We start from the raw sequence: 21250 nt of genomic DNA, 5'->3' as shown, positions 1-21250 counted from the left end.
GATTTTTTGTCAATATGCAGGTAAATGGTTGGCCCAGGCAGAGACATGGAGGAGAAAACAAGCAAGGATCGGTACACAGGAAGCTGGTTCATGGCAATACAAGTGCAGAGTGAAAGAGCTCGGAGGCAAACTAAACCTTGTTCGGTTGCCAAACGATGGAACACAGCATTTATATAGGCACGGCCCCTTTAAGAGTCGTGGGCTAATGACTTTATTGGCTGTGACACTGGCCGAAAACACCCACAAGAGCCGCTGGCCAAAGGAGAGGAGAATTCTGGCAGCGCAGGAGGGAGGAAGGTAAGAGACATCCTACCCCTTTAGGACACTAAGGTAAACTGAGCTTGTTCAGCAAGGGTTTAACCACTAGATGTGGATGTTCTTTTGGTTTTGCCTAGGATTAAACCTCCTAAAGGTAGGAGGTATATCTAGCTGTAGAAGACTGTGTCCCCCTTTTAATGCTGGTAGACATTCCAGCAAATTCTAAAAGCAGTTATTCCATATACATCAACTTTACAATATAAAAAGACTTGCCTGTGGTGCGGAGAATGACAGTGATGGCTTAGGCATGGACCTCACTAAAGTAGCTTCTAAATCGGGGGTCTCAAACTCATTTGGGGGCACTAGACAAATTGTCTTCTCCCATGGGGGCTGCTTGCCAAATTTCATAACATTTCATAATTAAAAACAGAATTTAACTATATAAGGTACCAGTGTTAATATCTGCGTGTGTTTATAATGTCAGTATAGGTGTTTGTGATGGTTTCTTTGTATGCAATGTCAGTATATTTTTTGTGATGGTTTCTGTGTGTGTATTGTCAGAATTGCTGTGAGTGATGTCGATATGTGTGTTAATGTTTCTCTGTGTGTCATAGGATTGTGCAAGGATTTTGCCTACACGGGCGAAGGTGCATTTTTCCGCCTCCCCCTGGGTGGCCATAGGCGGCTCCCTTTGCAGCTTTACAGTAGTGCTGGCCCTGCTAACCTGTCTTATACGGCCACCTCTAGACCTCTCGCATGTCTCAAACTGCCACCCTTATGCCCCTAAACTCTTACTGCCACCCCAGGGCCACACACCTGTCTTGAACTGCCACCCCTGGGCCCCTCACCTGTCTCATACTGCGACACCTGGGCCCCTCACCTGTCTCATACTGCCAACCCTGGGCCCCTCACCTTTCTCATACTGCCACCCCTGGGCTCCTAACCTGTCTCATTCCTCCACCCCTGGACCCCTCAACTGTCTCCTACTGCCACTCCTGGGTCCCTCACCTCTCTTATACTGCCACCCCTGGGCCCCTAACCTGTCTCATACTACCACCCCAGGGCCCCTTACTTGTCTCATACTCCCACCCTCCTCCAGTCCCTGTCCTGCTGGGAATACTGGGGCTCCAGGGACTCGCTCTTCTCTTTTAGGGCAGGTTCACACCATTTTCCGGACCAGATCTGGAATGAAGTGCATTGCAATTTTGCCGCATTCCAAAGCTGGGGGTTTTTTTTGCCTTTTTTTTTAGCTTAAGATGGGCCTTCGGGTGCATTCCAGTGTGTTCCAGTGTGTTTGCATGCATTTTTTGATGCGTTTCCATGCGTCCAGTGCATTCCAGACCAGACAAAATGAGACATGCAGTATTTTTCTAGTCTGGTCTGGAACGGACTGCGCTTGTGTGAACAGTGGCCAGAAATAGCATAGGGATACATTAGGATGCATTTTGGGTCTGGAAACCATCTGGTCTGGAGAAGATCTGAATGTACTGTGAATGGGCCCCTTAGGGTCGATTCACACCATACAAATGCACTGGAAAGCACCTGTAATAAAATAATAAAAACATTTTCCAAACACGGCAAAATCGCTGTAAAAACTTGTATAAAATGCAATGCACGGCGTTCCATATCTGGTCCCGAAAATGGTGTGAACCTGCCCTTAGGATTCAGTGCTCTCTGCAGCGCTCTGCCGCCTCTGGGGTGTCGCTGCGTGTGCAGGCTCTCAGGAAGGCCCTTTGACCTTTTTGTTGGTGCAGACCTTACTATTCCATACTTTTGGCCAGCACCTAGTGAAGTCTGTCAGAGTGCATGCCGCTCTGACTTACACTGAGTGCTGGCACCGCCAGGAGCAGCTAGCAGCCTGCATCCAGCATAGATGCAGAACGTGTAGCTGCTCCTCCAAGTCAGATACACAGTCTGTGATTGCGTGCCTAACTTGTCAGCCTGCTGTGGTGCCTCATGGTACTGGATCATGGGCCGGTACCTTGAGATCCCTAAAGTAAAGCATTATAACCGCGATCAGTGGAGGAAGAATGTATGGAATGCAAGTGTAGTGAAGTCACTGCACTTGTATTCCATTGATGATAACTACAACTTCTCAATGGGGGACCATGCTTCATGTTACATGCTGAACTTGGGTGTAACATGGTCTAAAAGGCAAACCTAAAAGAGAACTACAGCCAAACCTTGTTTTGGCTTTTGTTCTCTTTTTGAGTCAAAAGTGCACATTTACTAATGTATTCCTGTGACTCAAAGTCAGCATCTAGCAGACTGTTGCTCGCTATTTGCTAACAGTGCAGAGGCACACTGAAGCTGGGAAGGATCCTGCCACTATTGTAGGGATCCCTCCCGCTGCCTGACTGACAGCCTGGCTCTGCCTCTCTAGAGCCAGCTGTGCCCAACCCCTCCCCTGCCTGTCTCTCCAATAAGCACTGAAGGAACAGAGAGGGGAGGGGGGAATCCCTGCAGGGACTGTCAGTCACTGCTCTCTGCAGTGACAATGAGCTGAGCTGCATTTTCAAAACATACATTTTCAATCGGTAGATTGTGTTTGTGTGCAGTGGCGGAGCTAAGGAACAAAGGGCCCTGGTGCAAGATTTTTTTTTTGGCCCCCCCCCCAAAAAAACCCCACAAACACAGCGCTCTCCTCCCGCAGCGCTCGGCCGGCTGTCACTTTCTCTCCTCCCCGCTGGGACACAGAGCAGCGCCCAGCGGGGAGGAAAGGAAGCACGGATGCGATGCTGTATCAGCAGAAAAATTGTACTTTTGGCATTTGGCCAAAAGTGCCATTTCCGGCCGATATCTTTTGGCGGCCGATTTATCGGTGCAACCCTAATATTTACAGCAATGCAGAATGCCACAGGCTATAGAGGACTACACATCCCAGCAATACTTTATATAACAATAGCATTTCTGTATAAAGTACTGCTGAGATTTGTAGTCCTCTATAGAGGGTGCCATTCTGCAACAGTACTTTATACTAGGGCTGCAACAACTAATCGACACAATCGATTATAATCGATTATTGAAAAAGTTGTCAACTTTTTCAATAATCGATTAATCGGCTTCCGATCAGTTGGCCCTGTTCATTGCGCCGGGAGTGTCGGATGAACGGATGATCCGACACTCTCGGCGCAGAGATGGGGGGCCCGCTGGCCGCTGGGTACCGATCCGGCGCTGGGCCCCCTAGAGCCCCAAGGCCCTGGTGCGTCCGCACCGCCTGCACCGGCGGTAGTTCCGCCACTGTTTGTGTGTCAAAACGCTAAAACACTTGTGCCACGTGTTTACAGGCGTTTCCATTGTAGTCTATGGGGCCAAAATTGCAGAAATCTGCAGAAAAGTAGCTCATGTACTTTTTCCAGTGACATGTGCTTTGCTACAGGCGACAGAATGCTCAGACGTGAACAGGGGCCAAAGACAACAATGGAATTTCTTGCGTTCAGCGTTTTGTAGCCCAGAGCTTTGAGCTACAAAATGCCTAGGTGTGAAGGACTAAGGGAAAGGGGCTACATGAAGTTTAAAAAAAATTAATTGTTTATTAAAAAGGTTAAAGAAGTACTCAGATGAGTAGATACAAATCCACTGGGATTATGGGATCAAATTTGTCTCCTCACCTGAGCAGATGATTTAATTGAATTAATGATGAAATGTTCACTCTCCCTCACAGCAAAATCAGTTCATTTCTAAGATTTGTATTCTGTGACCAGTTTATCTGTAAATAGTTATGGATGGTGCTATTATGGATCGGTGTCACCGTCTTCTGTGGTCCAGTACAAACGAATAAATCTAACAAAAATATACATAAAATAGTCAAATGTTTACAATATTCCTTTGTAAAGCAAAACAGCAATAATAATAAACAGTGAAGGTGAAAAGCCTAAACTCTCGAGTTCATCTTTGAAAAATGGCCTGGATGGGAAGGGGGTTTAACACCGCGGATGTCAACTGGTTAAGACACAGGAGTCATTGTTAGCGTTTTTGGAAAACTTTGGTTCCTACAGGCTTCCAGATGTGACACAGTCTGAGTTTAACAGAGGAAGGAGCAGTTGAGCAGCAGGGGGAGGGAGAAAATGTTGGCTTATTTGTGGTTCTTTCTTTTTTTTTTTTTGCTTTAAGCACCTCCGCCCACACAAGGAAGTGGCCGCATTACTCAGAGAGGAAAAGAGAAGTTCTGTAAATGTTCACAGACTGATAATTCTGCCCTCCAGAAACTCTTCGCCGTTCTCCAACAAAAGGACAGTACGCAGGTACGTGTTATTCCGAGAATGACTGATTGTCTATGTTCTACACACTAATCTTTTTGTATTTCACCACATTTCATAATATTTTGTATTTAACTGTAATATTTTGCAGCGCTGCTGAGGAAGTTGGAATTTCCTGTGCAGTAAACTAGCAGATTGCCAATGCCAAATGTTTTATTTTTAAACAGATGTTTTTGAAATATGCATCGGCTGATATACCCACGTGACAAGTCATGAAAGTCAATGTGCAAGTCAGGAAAGTCAGTGTACAAGTCAGGAAAGTCTGACTTGCACACTGAGTTCATAAAAGTACACAAAACCCTTTCACTCCAAAGGAGTTAAGATGTTACTGGCTTCTTTCTATTACAATTCTGAGCACATCATTCCATAGGGAGCATGAAAGACTTGGAAACTGCAGCACATTCAAACCCAACTGTGCACAGGAAGTGCAGAGCATCTCTAGCTGAGGTGTCTGAATCATGTGACTGCCAGCCGCCTGCAGACTTCAGCAAAATGTTCCCGTGTCAATACCTCAAGCAGGCTACAACAATGTAAATTACAGCTCTTCCGATACTTATTGACATAAGTCTTACCAGACTTTCAGATGAAGGATCTTTATAGACTAAAGATTTTCTTTAATTAAAAAATAATTAAAGAAAAATGTATAACGCTGCCATATAATATAAGAATGAGGCTACTGATTATAGGAAAATACATGTGACACGGCCATATAGTATAAGAATGAGGCTAATGATTATAGGAAAATACATGTGACACGGTCATATAGTATAAGAATGAGGCTAATGATTATAGGAAAATATATACGTGACACTGCCATATAGTATAAGAATGAGGCTAATGATATAGGAAAATACATGTGACACGGCCATATATTATACGAATGAGGCGACCAGTTATAGGAAAATACATGTGACGCTGCCATATAATATAAGAATGAGGCTACCGATTATTTAAAAAAATACATGTTACACTGCCATATAACTATGAGGGTCCCGATTATGGGAAAATACATGTGACGCTGCCATATGATCGAGCGGCAGACGGGGAGGAGAGTGGAGCCGCTGTCCTCATGTCAGTTTCAGAACGGCAGCGGCTCCTCCGCCGTCCATTTTTTTTCCGGATCCCCGCTGCCTCAGCCCATACAAGCGGGGGAGAGCAGCGGGGATCCGGGCCCCCCAGTGCCGTGGGCCCCATAGCGACAGCATCGGTCGCCATGGTGGTAGTTCCGCCACTGGACGCTGCCATATAAGAATGAGATTCCCAATTATGGGATAATACATGTGACGCTGCCATGTAAGAATGAGATTGGCTTCTATTAGTGTTAGGGATGCACCGATATCGGTTTTTCAGTATCGAGTACCGATATTTGTTTTCCGGTACTCCGAATACCGATACCAGGAGTTCCATTAAGTAAACTAGGCGGTGTATAATGACTCGCCACGTGGCTTCCCGATTAGCAGGGAAGCCATCTCCATGCTCCCTCGTCACCAGGAGACGAGGAAGCATGGAGTCGGCTTTCTGGCCAATCAAGAGGCTACCTGTTATAGCAGCAGTGCCCAACCTTTTTTGGAACCAGGGACTGGTTTCGTGGAAGAAATTTTTTCCATGGGAGGCATTTTCATGAATATGAGTACTAATCAACCTCCTGCACAGCTGACATATAGGGAACTTGGTCAGAACTTGCTCAGCCTGTTCTAATGTCAATGGTGCGGTCACATCTTCTGTGTGCGGTAAGTGAACACACCACCCCCCACTGACCACACCGATAAATCAATGAAGACACAACAGAAAACGTTATCCTCACCTTTCTGCACGAATCTCACTGAGGCGGGACACAGCGAGCTCTACAGCAGTGGGCTTACTCATATGTTAGCCATCTCCCCGTCTCCTTAGCTCTGCTCCCACTCTGACATCAGAACCAAAGAGATCACTCCGCCCCTGCAGTGTGGATGGGCGAAGTGATCTGACAGGAGGCAGAGGTGGGTTCGGCCAAGCTCATAACAGGCCACGGACCGGTCCGCAGCCTGGGGGTTGGGGACCCCAGTGTTATAGTAAAATACATGTGACACTGTCATTTAATATAAGAATGAGGCTACCTGTTATAGAAAATTATATGTGATGCTTCCATCTGATATAAGAACAAGGCTACGAGTTATAGAAAATGTCCATGCATATTGTATAAACCCAAATGTCTGATGGGGAGCCCAAATAGAAATTGTACCCATATCTTCAAAATAACAACAAAGACATGTTTAGTAATGATGATCTACAAACCCATTCTTCTAGATAATTCCAGGCTTTTTATTTTTTGTATACCGTATTTTTCTTTTCTTCCCCAGTCTTCTGACGGTGGCCATTTTAGCTAAGGGCAGGTTACTATACAGCAGAGCTGTATGCTGATGTGATTTTTAGTCAAAGGGGCTAAGTGTCCACTTTAAGCCCTCATTCACACGAGAAACGGCCGGCCCGTACAGATCCATGCTGCATGCACGGCTGTATCGGGCCGCTCCCAGGAAGGACAGCGTGTGATTTGTAGCTATGGGAGACAGGATTCATCCTGTCAGTGGGAGACGCAGACAGGATCCATCCTGTCAGTGTACGAGTACAGACACCAGCACCCGCACGGACGTACAGTTTGGGTGAGCGTAGGGCGGTGTACGGCCACGTATTGCCAAAGAGAAGGACAGGCTGCTGCGTGTAATCACACGCAGCACCTGTCCTTCCCGGGAGCACCCCGATACGACCATGCACACAGCACGGATCTGTACGGGCCGGCCGTTTCTCGTGTGAATGAGGGCTAAAGCTCACCAGAGTATGTTGCCATGTCATAACCTGAGGATGGATCCTCCCTCACTGTATGCCAAGGCTCCCTTTTCCTCAGCAACAGGAGGAGCAATCGATCCAGCAGATTCAGGGACACCTATAGAGTGCAGAGCTCTGTATAATCAGTATCTAGACTGGTTACAGTCCAGGTATCTCTAAATTGAATAGCGACATTTTAGAGGGCGCTACACCAACAAAGAGTGCTTCCTCCCTGTTGTAAGCTACAGAGGCAACTGTGTCCTTTAAATTCAAAACTGTGCCACGTAGGCTCAGCTTCCTCCCTGTACCTGAGTGAGAGGTCAGTGGGAACCACCCAAGCCCTTTCCCTGACTGGCTTAAGGCCTACATAATGTGTATAATAACAAATCATTTGACACTTGGCTTCCTCTCTGTCCCTGACAATCTGAGGCAGAGTGAAGTTGATGTCACAAGTTTCATTAATACTACAGTATTGAACAGAGTTATGTAAGCCAGTAAGCCAGATTTCATAAGCAAATTCAAAAATTAATAGAAGAACTTAAACTTTACTCACCATCATTATCTCCTCAGTTTCCTGTTTGGCCATTTTTAGTCAGCAAAAGTGCAGTGTTGAAGAGACATGCACCATAAAAGCTGTTGAATAAATGTACAAAAACCTTCAGCAGGCAAAAGAGTAAATATATATGTATTTCAGCTGTGTTTGGCTAGAGTTCAAATGTAAGCAATGGTAAAGAAATAGACCAATTTCTGAAACTATGCAAAGATAAAACTGAAGAGAAATCAGGCTCATAGCCAAACAAACAAACAAACAAACAAACAAACTAAAAGGCATTTTATAGTGAGTGAAATCTAGAACCACATTATCATTTCATTTACAAAGCAATTTGCCTTGTCACAGATGGGCACCAATGCATTGTGGTGGGAACGTGGTAGTGTGTGCTAAAAAAAAGTACGGCATGCCTTACTTTTATTCAGCGAAGTGGAATGCAGAACAACCTCCTTCCACCCCGCTGTGATCATAGAACTGAATGAAATGTCACTTGTGACATTTCAATAAAGTTCTACCAAAAAAATACACATGGCAATGTGCTGGGATTGGCACATCGGCACTGTGTTGAGCGCTGCACATCAGCCGCTATGCACTTTGAACAGTGGCTGGTGTGAATGGACTCTTAAGCTACCCATACACCTTACAACCATCGCACGACTTTCATTGTGCGATGGTTGTAAGGTAATTAAAATCTCGTAGGACCTGCCCTTCTTGGACAGGCAGATCGTACTTGCGATCATCGCAAGACCGCCCCTCCGAGGGGAGGGCTTACGATGATTCCAATGCTGAACCGGCCCGTTCGCCATTTGTCTTCCGAGCACGCCACTAACCCGCCCGAAAATCTTACGAAGACAGAAGACATGTGACCGTACAGTAGAAATGGTTGCACGCCTTCCATACACCTGCCGATTATCGTATGATTGCGGGATCACCCGCAATTATCGTACGATAATCGGCAGGTGTATGGGCACCTTTATAGTGGAGCAGTGCGCTTCATGGAATTGTAGACCCCACAGCACCCACAAACCAATAAGAAATAAAATGTATTAAAGAGAAGAAGTGAGGCTACAAACTTGTAATATTGGAAAATATAATGTCCGCTGCCATTTATTGGTGTAGAAAGCAAAATTTTGATTAACCAATAACATTTAATAAATAAGTTTAACCAGAAACTCATTTGAAAACCACTTAAACCTCTAAACATAAATCAGCTCAGTCACGAAGACTCGAGGTGTAATGCTAAAAACACCAGTCCAATATAATAACTAACACTGTCCAGCCACATATGTGGGTGACAATACCCCAAAGAAGGATAGCCACGACAAGGGAGCGAGCATGGGGCAGGTTGTCTTGATGATGATCACTGCTGACAGGAGTTCTTGACAGAAGACATTTAAAGGTCAGTCCATCAGCTGATTGGTTGTTTTATTTCTGTCACAAATCAGTTGCGAAGCAAACATTGCATTAGCTGTCAAAATCCTCCCAGTGACCGCTATCTCCAGGTATTCCTGCATACGGTAGTAACAGCTGAGGGTACCCTGAAAAAGAAAGCAGAAACAGCCCACACAAAGAATGAACTATATGTTTAAGAAGAGGCTGAAAAAGTGGGTGCAAGGGGGACACAGTCCCATGGGGCCACTTCATAACTTTTGTGGCCCTAACGTTGTCAGCCACATGGGTGTTCTGTGCCCACTGTGGTGAATGTGATATGCATTTCCATTAACACACCCTGGCTGAATTTTTCAGTCTCCTATGACAGACATTTGATAGGGCTTAGTATACCTTGTCTAGTTCTACTTGGCATGCAGTTTGATGGACCATGGTGATATGCCATGAATTTCTGATGGCTCACTGGTTCTGTGTTACCTAGCATAATGTATTCGTGTGTTGCTGTGACAATTGTCAGCTCTATCTGTGAGGAATTCTCAGTGACTACAGTAGCTAATGAGGTTTCAGATGGGGACAGGAAAACCTTTTGGGATATTGAGGCTTTCTGTTTTACATGGAGTTCTCAATATTAATCTGAAACTTTGCCTTTTGAGCTGATGTGTTCTCTCCTGAATACACACCTTATAATCTGATTGTACAATCTCTGTACAATACAATTTACATTTACTACATCTATGTAATAGGCCTACATAAAGAATCCATGGAATTGTACACCCCATCGCCGTGCTTCCCGTGCTCCGTTGCCCCTCCTACGGGCCCGGGACCGGCTTCCTTGGTGTCCGCGGGGAGCTGGGGAGGAGATCGACGAACTTCCTTTCAGCGATCCCCTCCCCGTTCTATGGGACCGGGAGCAATGCACAGGGCCGGACTGGGACTAAAAATAGGCCCGGGCATTTTAGACTGAGCAGCCCAATCACGTGACCACCGACAGGCTCCACCCCTCACATCAGGGGGCAGAGCCAAACACAGAAGCGCAATCGAGGGGCAGGGCCGGCCACTAGTAAGTACAGGAGCGCTACAGCTGACACACAAGCCTTGCTACAACCAATACACAAACCTTGCAACAATATAGGTAAAAATACACAAAATATACACAAAAATAAGTCAAGGCAACTGGACTTGCTGTATTTTACTTGAAGACATTTCACTAGTCATCCAACTAGCTTTCTCGTATCAGAAATTTCTGAATTGAGAAAGCTGAGAAAGTGAAACGTCTTCAAGAAAAATACAGAAAGTCCAGTTGCCTCGACTTATTTTTTACAGATATACCATGACCTGGATGAATGAGAACCTTCACAGACATATTGCTATAGAGAATCGCATCTCACTGGCCCCCCAACCCCCCTGGCATTCTCTGCACTAAAGTAGCTAACACTCTAATGTCCCCCGCACAGTCACACACTATTATTATACATTTATAAAGCTCTGACATATATACCGCAGTGCTGTACAGAGAAGTCACATCAGTCTCTGTACAGAGGAGCTTACACTCTAATGCAGAATAATACCATCAGCTATAGAGGACCAAAAATCCCTGCAAAACATTATACAGCAATGCAGAATAATAGTATCTGAATTTGGTACATACTTTGTGCTGCCGCTCTGCTCCAGGGTACCAGCCTGAAGTCTCGGGCAAAGGGTCTCAGGAGGGAAAGATAGGCAGCTGGTGGAAGCCCTGTAAGAAGGCACCGCGTGGTTCCCCAGAAGGCTGCTGCGTGGGACCTAACACAGCCGAATCAACGCAGAAGTCAGTGGTGTAATGCAGAGTACAGAAGTCAGAGGTGCAACGCAGAGTGCAGAGATCAGCGGTGTGATGCAGAGTACAGCAGTGTGACACAGAGGGCAGAGATCAGCGGTGTGATGCAGAGTACAGCAGTGTGACGCAGAGGGCAGAGATCAGCTGTGTGATGCAGAGTACAGCAGTCTGACGCAGAGGGCAGCGGTGTGACTTCTAGTGCAGAGGTCAATGGTGTGCCGCAGAGTGCAGCGTTGTGATGCACAGCGCTGAGGTCAGCGGTGTGACGCAGAGGTCAGCAGTGTGCTGCAGAGTGCAGATGTCACCGGTGTGACGCAGAGGTCAGCAGTGTGATGCAGAGTGCAGAGATCAGTGGTGTGATCTACAATGCAGAGGTCAGCAGAAGTGATCTACAGAAAACTCCAACTCCTCAAGATCTCCAACGACCTGACTTACTTAGAAGTAAGAGGTTTGGCTGAGAAAGCTCTACTGCACGTGGGCCACCCGTGGCATTTCCCTACACACATACTACAGAGCAATAAAGTATTAAAATGGACTAGGGTCGGACTAATCCAGCACGTTATTCATCTGAGTGCCCCACTCAATATGGGCGCAAGCGGCGGCCATATTGAGTGGGGCAATTTAGATTTATAATGTCCTGGATTAGTCTGACCCTAGTTCATTTGTGCAGGATCTGTGGTGGGCTCTGCCCACCATAGACCTCACAGAGCTCACCACAGATCCTGCAAAGCCCCCTTGAGACCCAGCAAAGCCCCCACAGATCCTGCAGAGCCCCCCTGAGAACCTGCAGGATCTCAGGTAGGCTCTGCAGGACCTGTGGTGGGCTTGGCAGTCTGCAGAGCCCCCTATGGATCCTGCAAAGCCCCCGAGACCTGGCAAAGCCCCCACAGACCCTGCAGGATCTCAGGGGGCTCTGCAGGATCTGTGGTGGGCTTTGCAGACTGCAGAGCCCCCTCGTATCCTGCAGAGCCCACCAAAGGATATTGCACAGCACACCTGAGACTCTTTGGTGGGCTGTGCAGAATCTATGATGGGCTCTGCCAGCACAGTCCTCTTACCTTGCATGGCCTGACCTCTTTGGAACACGGCCTCCTCATCCTCGGCACACGACGCGGCCTCCTTGTCATCTTCGCCGCCCGACTGGAGCTTCGGCGACGCCTCCCGCCTCCTCCGTCAGTGTCTCTGCCCTTCCCCCTCTTCAGTCTCGGGGGCCACTCGACACATTTTTTTTCTCTCATGGGGGCCGCTTGCCACATTTCATACTTTAAAATAAAATGTAACTGTATCCAGTTTAAGTAGTACAGACACTAATACACACAATAAGTCCCTATTCATACCTGTAGGTTTAGGTGCGATTAGGGATTCCTGCGTCAGGAACTTGCGTTTTACTGCAGCAGAAATCCCTAATCTGGCGTTTACAAGTGGCAGCTGGCCCGTCCCGGCCCCTATGCCGAAGCTGCTGGCCGCCGAAGGGTGCGGGGGAGGGGAGATGCCGGGAAATTGGCCCTGCCGGCTGCCAATGTAACGAAACTATTCGCACTGACCGCCAATGTAACGAAAGTGTTCACAATGACCGCCAATGTAACAAACGCATACACCATACACATGCTTAAACGTACCTTGTTCTTGCAGTCTTCAGGCAGTTTTTTCTTAGCTGGGGGGAGCGACGACATTGATTTGCATATGAATTAGCAGCGATATTTACATATGAATGGGCCGCGGCTTATTGATATGCAAATTACCGCGGCCCATTCATATGTAAATATCTCGGCTGGGACAGGAGCAGCACCAGCAAGCTCCGGAGACAGCACACAGTAGAGAGAGCTGGGTGAGGAGGTGTTTTCTGGCCTCCCCCACCAGCGCCCTCTAGTGTCTATGTGTGGTAGTGCCGGCTCTGCTTAGAGCCAGCCATCCGGCATAGCTGACCGGCCCGAACACAATGCCCGGCCCACCAGGCAAGTGCCCGGTTTGCCCTATGGCCAGTCCGGCCCTGGCGATGCAGATTACATTACTTCCGGTCCCTGGGCTGTCAGTTCTGGGCTCCTGCAGCCCAGCTATATATTTCTAGTGTAAAGGTGACACTGGGGGTCTTTTGGACCCCCAGCATCACTTTAAAGAGTACCTGTCACCACCATCTGCTATCACATGGGGGGGCTTTTAAGCACCCCTATGTGATAGCAGTCAAAGTAAAGTTAAAAAAAAAACTTTTAAAATAAAAATAAATAAAATAATAATTAAAAAAATTTAAGTCCCCCGCGAGCACGCGCGTCGCCAGGTAAACACGCGCCTGGGTGCGCCTACGCATGAAAACAACGAACGCGCTACACATGTTGGGTATCGCCGCGCACGCCAGAGTGAGAGCAATAGTTCTAGGGCCAGTATTTTGGGGTATCTCCAAATTAATGACCTGTGGGGGCTTTTAAAGCGTCTTCTATGGACTTTTTGGTGTACTGCAGTTTTTCGCCGTTTCACGGACGCACGCAATTTGTAAACTGGGCATGTTTGTAAACTGGGCAGTTTGTAAACTGGGCAATTTGTAAACTGGGATGAGTAACCTCATCTTTTAGGCCCCGTTCACATATAGCGACTTGTCGCGCGATTTCGCGCATTTTTGCCGCGCGATATCGCCGGCCAATGCTATTCAATGGAGCTATCTTAACTCCATGTCGCTCGTCGCGATCGCAAGTCGCTTCTACCGGACCCTTTTTTCGGCGGATTTTGCTCGATTTTGCTTTTTTTCTATGGAGCCCAACGGAGAAGGTCGCGCTACCGTCGCTGGATCGTCGCTGGAACGTCGCCCCGAAAGTCGCGCTATCCCAGCCGCTGAAAAGGTATGTCGCTATATGTGAACGGGGCCTAATATTTCATTTAAAAAATTGGTATTTTGTTGTGTTTTGGGGCATTTAATTAAATTTGTCACAAAATTTGGGGGTTTAATAAGGAGTTGCGCTAATGTTGCGCAACATAAAAATTTGCAACTACCACAATTTTATTATATAGGGTCTTGGCATTCAGAAAATATATAATGTTTAATGAAAAAAAATGAAAAAAAGGCCTCAGTCATGAAGGGGTTAATATCAATTTTAACCATGAATGTAGAACATACAGAGGTGAGTCCAGCTGCCAGTCCTGAGGTAACTGTTGACCCCGCCCAGTACCAGGAGTGACTAAAGAGGTGTAAGGTTACATCAGCTCAGCTGATTGAGGATCTGCCCAGCAACTGAGGTAAATCTTCCTAGCAACAACACGCAGCTTGTAACCTAGAAGCCAAAGCAGAAAGAACCAGCAAAAATCCCCAGAGAGACATGTACTTAACAGTCACCGCAGACCCTCTTTTGAATATAATTATTTTTTAAAACACATGGGTACTGGGGGTGACAATCCCATGGGGCCACTTGTCTATTTTTTTCTTTCATAGCCCTACATTGCATTTCTGTATAATTAGACTGGCCCTTCTTCTACATAGTGGTTGGTACATCTAAGAATACAGTATAATCAGACTGTAACATGTAGCCATTTTAGGTGTGTTTATGTGTCTGCCTGCTGCTATAGCCCCCTTTCAGACTGGTGTCTTCACTTCCGATCACCAGGGGATCCATGCACAGATTCCCTGCTCATTGGAATGGATATCACTGTTGTGACATCCATGTCTGTCCAGGTTTCTGTAATCTGTGGTTTATAGACCATGTCGGTCTATGGGGAATCGGATATAAATGGACATGTATCCGTTTACATATGACTACCTCCGATCCGGCACGGATCCATTTAGATCTGTTTTTACATAGTGCTTCTATTCAGGTCCACCTGAGAAACTGACAGATGGAACTGATCGGAATGCCCGTGTGAAACAGGAATGTGCGGTTAGGGGAGACAGGTGAGGCAAAGCCTCACCTAGTATTATGGAAGAAAATGCTGACAGCTTTTTCTCCATTCAGACCAGCTTCTAACAGGTTACACAGCAGGGAAAGCCTCCCTGCTGCCCCGCTGTGTAACCTGTCATGGACAGAGCGCTGCCTGTTAATTACAGGCGGCCCTGCATCCAGCTTTTGACAGCTATGTTAGGTTACACAGCAGCCGGCTTCCCCACTGCTTTGTGTAACCTAACATAGTGAAGCCAGAGCTGCAACAGCCTTGCTGTTAGAGGCTTGAGCTCTGTGGATGGTTTGGACCAAGTTGTCCAATCAAAAAAAAGAAAGAAAAAAACACTGACGACATCTATCTCGATGCCTCACTAGTGACAAGCAAGCGAGGGACAGGAAGGCTCCTCCCTGTCTCCTCCTTCACCTTCCCTCCTCCAGACATAGCTCAGTAACCGGGTTGGGGGCAGGGCTGGGAGCTGGGGTGGGGCCTGGCAGGGGAATACCTCACCTAGCAGGCACATGATTGCAAGTCTCTTGTGTGAAGAGACCTTACTATCTATGTTTTGAAAAGACCACCAGTGTGACATTGGTCTTTGTTATGCCTGCTTCTAATTGTAAGAGAAACATATAATAACAAATGAGTGTATTTGAATTCTAGTTCATTCCACCACAATGCAGTTGTTTCATTACATCACAGAGCGTGTTCATAGTTCTGTCTTTGTACCTGCTAAACCAACTTACCAGTTTTGCACACTGCTTTATATCCGGAAAGATGAACCACAACTGTTTGCTGCAGCAATGATTACAGCAGCCTAACTGTTTAAAAGAAGTGAAGTCTAAATATTGCCAAACGTCAACATCCTATTATTATAAAGTTACCATTTATCCCATTATCTTATGTTTTATACACAATCAACAAATCTATCCTGGTACCATTCCAGGTAATAACAATGATTAAACAATACAAGGAAGTCATAAAAATGATTAAACAGGTATTTGGTTCCTACTAGAATTGCTAGGACTTTCTCGTCATATCCCTCTGTTTGCTTTAGACCAGTGGTTCTCAACCTGTGTAACCTCAGGACCCACATTTGTCCTTGGTCATTAAGTCGCGACCCAATTCACACTGCAATGGAATGCACGGCATTGCCGTACCGGGCGTTCGGGTGCAGGCAATCGGACTGTGGACGGGAGGTGCGTTTGGGGTGTCATTCAAATGAATGGCAACGCAACACACCTTCCACAACAGAATGCGCAGTAGGGGCGATTGCATGGTACAGTGCATTCATCATATGGGACTGTGTGATTAATGCACTTTACTAGTGTGAACAGACCCTCAAAAACACTGACAGACACACACACACAATCCCAAAATCCCCCTTGGTATTTAGAGGGACACGGAGACAAAAACAAAAACTCATGAATCCACAGTGGGCCGCATGAGTTACTCAGACGGCAGTTCTGGGATTATTTTTATTCTCACACACATTATCACTTTGGGTTTTCACTTATATGTAATTTATATTTGTTGCTCCATCCATAATTTTCCTGCCTAGTGGATTTTGCATACCCTGTACATAATGTTGTTGTTGTTGTTGTTGTAATGCAATCATTTCATCTGTACTTTTAAATCTCAATAATGCACAGGGGGCCCCTGTCCGAGTGGGGCAGAGCAACCCTCTTTATATTATGGACATGTGCAAACGGTGCATATGCGGTTGCATTATAGGTGCATTGTTGATTGATATACTATTGCATTTCTGCCATAAGGCTTCATTATTGCCTGTTTCTGCTATAGGGTTTCATTGCTGCCTTTTCTTCCATTCGGCACCTCCCACAGTAATTATACACCTAACAGCCAGCGTTTGATCTAATTTTTATGATCAAACTGACTGTATGAGTGGCTTACTATCACCCAAACGCTCAAGGTATAATTCGCATTGTGAGCCCTTGGGCTACTGACCCATACTGTGCAGTGGGACAGCTGTCAGATCAGCGAGCGGACGAGACATGCCTGTACCCACACTGCGCATGCGCCAGTGGGCGGGTCAAGTGGCCACGGCTCTGGATGTTAAGAGCTGCTGTATAGCGTCATGCGGCCCTGACACTTGATACCGCTCTGCTCTTGGTCTTACGATCTCTAACCCAAACTGTGTATTTTGCTACTGGGTGAGTCACACTTATATGTGCTGTTGGGAGTCACTGATGGTTCAATAGATATGGCTGGTATTTACATCACTCTGCACAGGTCCTTTTCAAATACTTAACGGCAGGTGTAACGTCATACCGACGCCCTAGGTGGATGGGAGTGGTTTCACAGCACTCAGTTGATTGGTATGTCTAGGTATTTATTGTTGTATGTCTTTCACTTCACTGTTATCTCTAAGCCTGATGAAGGGAACCCTGCGAGGCCCCGAAAGCGCTTGCCAATGAGATACAGCTATTGGCAATAAAATATTTTGCTTTTTTAACTTATGGTGTGCTAGTGATATTTTTCTATTGTCCACTGAAAATAGGGTCGTGACCCACTTCTGGGTCATGAACCACCAGTTGAGAACCAAGGCTTTAGAGGATGTCAGGCGGAAGGGGCATTTGTCCAAATCTGGTGGGATTGCCCTGTGGTGTCTCGATTTTAGAATAAAATTGGGGTGATGTCTTTGCACTTGTAGTCCATTGACAATTCCTCCCATCCCTGTTACTGAATGTTCGTACCTTAATAAGGACAGGGACAAAGAGTCTGCAAGAGCCACAGCATTGCACCACCAATACACTGATCGTGGTTGCAATGGTTTACTGGCTCCAATGCAAAAAAATTATTTACTGGCTAGTAAGCAAAAAATATTAAATGCACATTTTTTTATGAATATGTGTGCGTTTTTGTTTTTTAGTATTTATTGATTTACCTTTAAGTCCATCTCAAAAGGGACAGGTAACGCATACTAAAGGAACTAGCCAATCTGCACATATAGGCTACATACATGAGAATACTCATCAAATAAAGCTTACTATGATAACACCATAAAAACTCATCCACTCAGGCTTACAGAGATATTATATTTCATCCAGTCATCTGCTTCCCAAATGCCTGTTGTCTTCTTTCCCAGTTTCCACAACCCTGAACCCAAACCAAATAATATTGCATGATTAAGTTTGTTGCCTTTGTGCGTAGATCTGTGTGCATTTAGTCATCCAGACATGTTTTTTTAGGCAAATAAAGTACACATCACAGAAAAATAGTCTTCATGTAAAATGAAAACAGAATACAAATTATGGGATATAATTTGAATGTAATGGCAAGCTCATATATGGACTAGTCTGCTTTGGCAGCATTACAAACTAGTTTTATGAAAGAGAGGTATATATTGTAACAAGGACACTCCACTGTAGTCCAGGTAAGTCAAGTATAATGCAGTTTATTAAAGGGCAAACACAAAATAGCTTGCAACATAAGACAGTCCTTGTTATGGCTCTGTAGCTTTCCTCAGCTTCAAGACACTCACGCTGCTCACCCCTCGTGAGCCCTCACTCTGCTCTCTTAGCAGTCTGTACCGCAGGTCCTAGGGTCACCGACCTTCCTGACCTCTCCCCTCGTGGGCACTCGCTCTGCTCTCCCAGCAGTCTGTACCGCAGGTCCTAGGGTCACCGACCTTCCTGACCTCTCCCAGCCACCCCTGGCTGTTCCGTGTGCGTCCAGCACGCACCCGAGGTGGTCTGTGTCCGTGTGCTCCCTGCACACACACAACTACACAACTCCAACACTCCCTGAGCACTGGGCTGGCTTCCTGATAAGGCTGCTCTCAGCCACCTGATTAGCCCAGGCTGGTCATTGGCAACACCTGGCCCCAGGACTGGAGATCTCATCCCACCCAGAGCTCTACGAAATCTCCAGAGCTCCAGATCCCAGCTGCAAATAGGAAAACCTGGAATAACCTGAAAAGCCAGGTTCTTCCTTATAACATGCTTTACCTTCTGGACCCTCTCAGCCCCTTTGGCCGAGAGTCCTGGGTACCAAGGTCGCCATCCTCCACCGTGGCATTGGCTTACACTGCCACATTATCTAGAGGAAACATAATTTCAAGCTGGTTATTGATTACAAAGACCATTTTGTCCATCCACATATACCCAAACATTACATAGAAAACAAATTCCAGTTTCAACTCCAGCAAAATAGACATTCCTGATTAGCTGCCAATTCCTGTTCTAAAATCAGTACATTAATAATGTAGTTGTTGAGCAGTTTTGCTTTGCGTTTATAGATTTGGGTGAGCATCTACCGGAATTATATTGTAAAGGAACAATTGGCACTGGCCACCTAAGAGGCTGCACAGGCCACATGAGAGCGTGAACAGCCTCCTGAGAGCCTGCACAGCCCCCCTGAAACCCTGCACAGCCCCCCTGAAACCCTGCACAGCTCTCCTGAGACACTGTAGACATTAGGCTGTGTACCCAGAGCAACACAGAGTATGTAGCTTTATATTATTCTGCATTGCTATATAAAGTATTGCGGGGATTTGTAGTTCTCTATAGCTAATGGTATTATTCTGCAGTGCTTTACAAATTATTGCTGGGATATGTAGTCCTCTATAGCCGGTGTCATTCTGCATTGCTTTATAATGTATTGCTGGGATTTGTAGTCCCCTGTAGTTGGTGGTATTCTGCATAGCTCTGTAATGCATTACTGATATTTGTATTCCTCTATAGTTAGCGTTATTATTCTGTATTTCTGTGTAATGTATTACTGGGATTTGTAGTCCTCTATAGTTGGCGGTATTCTACATTGCTGTATAATTTATTGCTAAGATTTGTAGTCCCTCTACAGGTTGGAGTCAGTGGCATATCTACCAGGGTCGCAGCTGCAACTGGGCCCTGGCGCTCCACAACTGACTCCAAGCTGTAGAGAGACTACAAACCACAGCACAGACAGGAGGATGAGGGCACCGGTGATGCTCTTAATCTGGCCCTGCTCCCATCCACAGTTCGATCGTCTGCACCAGAGCATGCGGTACCGCAATGCAGTGCGTTGTAACTTTGGTTGTGACTTAATGACCAAGGACAAATGTGGTTCTTGAGGTTACACAGGTTGAGAAGCACTGGTCTAGATTATATGCATCAAAATTACAGCCTAGTTCCTGGTATTTTTTTTTTAAATTCTCTTTATTCATAAACAAGTCAAAATGTGCATACATAGGCAGTGTGCGGCGTACAACTCAAGCTGTGGTACAGCAGAAAATAACACAGTCCTGAATCTCGCTTGGTTCCCACCGCGGGCCTGCAACTCGTCAGGACACAGTCTGTTTAACAGGTATAATCCAAAGCACACGTGAGTCACCATATCCATTGAATTAGTAACATATTCATCGTAATACTAAACATCACTGATATCAGCCTTCCGCATCTAGGTATACCAACAGTCAGTACCACCTTCTGAAGAGTCATGGTAAGCGAAACAGTTACAATGAGAAGGTGGAATTACCACTAACGTACTGTAAGGAAAACTCCTACATCGTAGGAGCGCTAGGAGTCTTTCCTACATTGTTTTATCGGAAACTAAACATATGTGGGGATTACTTCCCTAACAGTAGGGGGGGGGGGAAGAAAAGGAAAGGAGGGAGGAAAGTGTATAGGTAGTAGCCCGTATTCCCAGGGCAGCATTACCAGCCTAGGCACTCAGGCCGCCATGACCCGCAGGTATGTATCGGAGTAACGGAAATGGAGCCATGCACCCCAGGTTGCGCCGAAGCGCGACTCGGAGTTGTGTACAGTCGAGGAGAGATCTTCCATTCTATATACATCGTTGATCTTTTCAAACCACATGCGCATGGTGGGGGGGTGGTTTGTCTCCACAGCATAGGGATGCACGCCTTGCCAGCAGAGAGTAGATGAATAGTGAGAGACCTCTTGTATTTGGTGATAGGCATAGCCGACATGTGTAGTAGGTAGGTCGCAGGCAGGTCTCCCAGGTCGGTCATGGTGAGTTGATTTATGATGTCCCTGACAGTGTCCCAAAAGGGTCTGAGCTTGGGGCAAAACCAAAAAACGTGGGACATCGTACCTCTCCCTGACTCGCATCTCCAACAGGTGTATGGTACTAATGGATTGATCTTATGTAGGAGATTGGGGACCCTGTACCACCTGGACAGGATTTTGTAGCCCTGCTCTTGAGTCTGGTTAGCCATGGAAGCTTTGTGGGTGGCCAACAGGGCTTTGGCCCTTTGCTCCCCCGTGAACACTTGACCCAGCTCCTCCTCCCATTTCTGCAGGAATGGGGGACAATAGTCCTGTGGGGGGGATATCAGCATCCCATATAGGGTCGCAA

General features: G+C 46.3%; 1 protein-coding gene across 1 annotated transcript in view; it reads left to right on the top strand.

The window, feature by feature from the left end:
* The first annotated feature begins 4380 nt into the window (after window positions 1-4380).
* Window positions 4381-21250, top strand: part of ARPC1B (actin related protein 2/3 complex subunit 1B) — a 40157-nt gene continuing 23287 nt past the window's right edge. Inside the window, exon 1 of the mRNA XM_018571852.1 lies at window positions 4381-4502. The gene's annotated coding sequence lies outside the window, so the exon portion shown is untranslated. The remainder of the gene's footprint in view (window positions 4503-21250) is intronic.

The sequence above is a fragment of the Nanorana parkeri genome, unplaced genomic scaffold (genome assembly GCF_000935625.1).
Source record: "Nanorana parkeri isolate BGI_ZX_2015 unplaced genomic scaffold, ASM93562v1 scaffold1854, whole genome shotgun sequence".
NCBI classification, from domain to species: domain Eukaryota; kingdom Metazoa; phylum Chordata; class Amphibia; order Anura; family Dicroglossidae; genus Nanorana; species Nanorana parkeri.
This window is presented reverse-complemented; position numbering and strand designations above follow the sequence as displayed.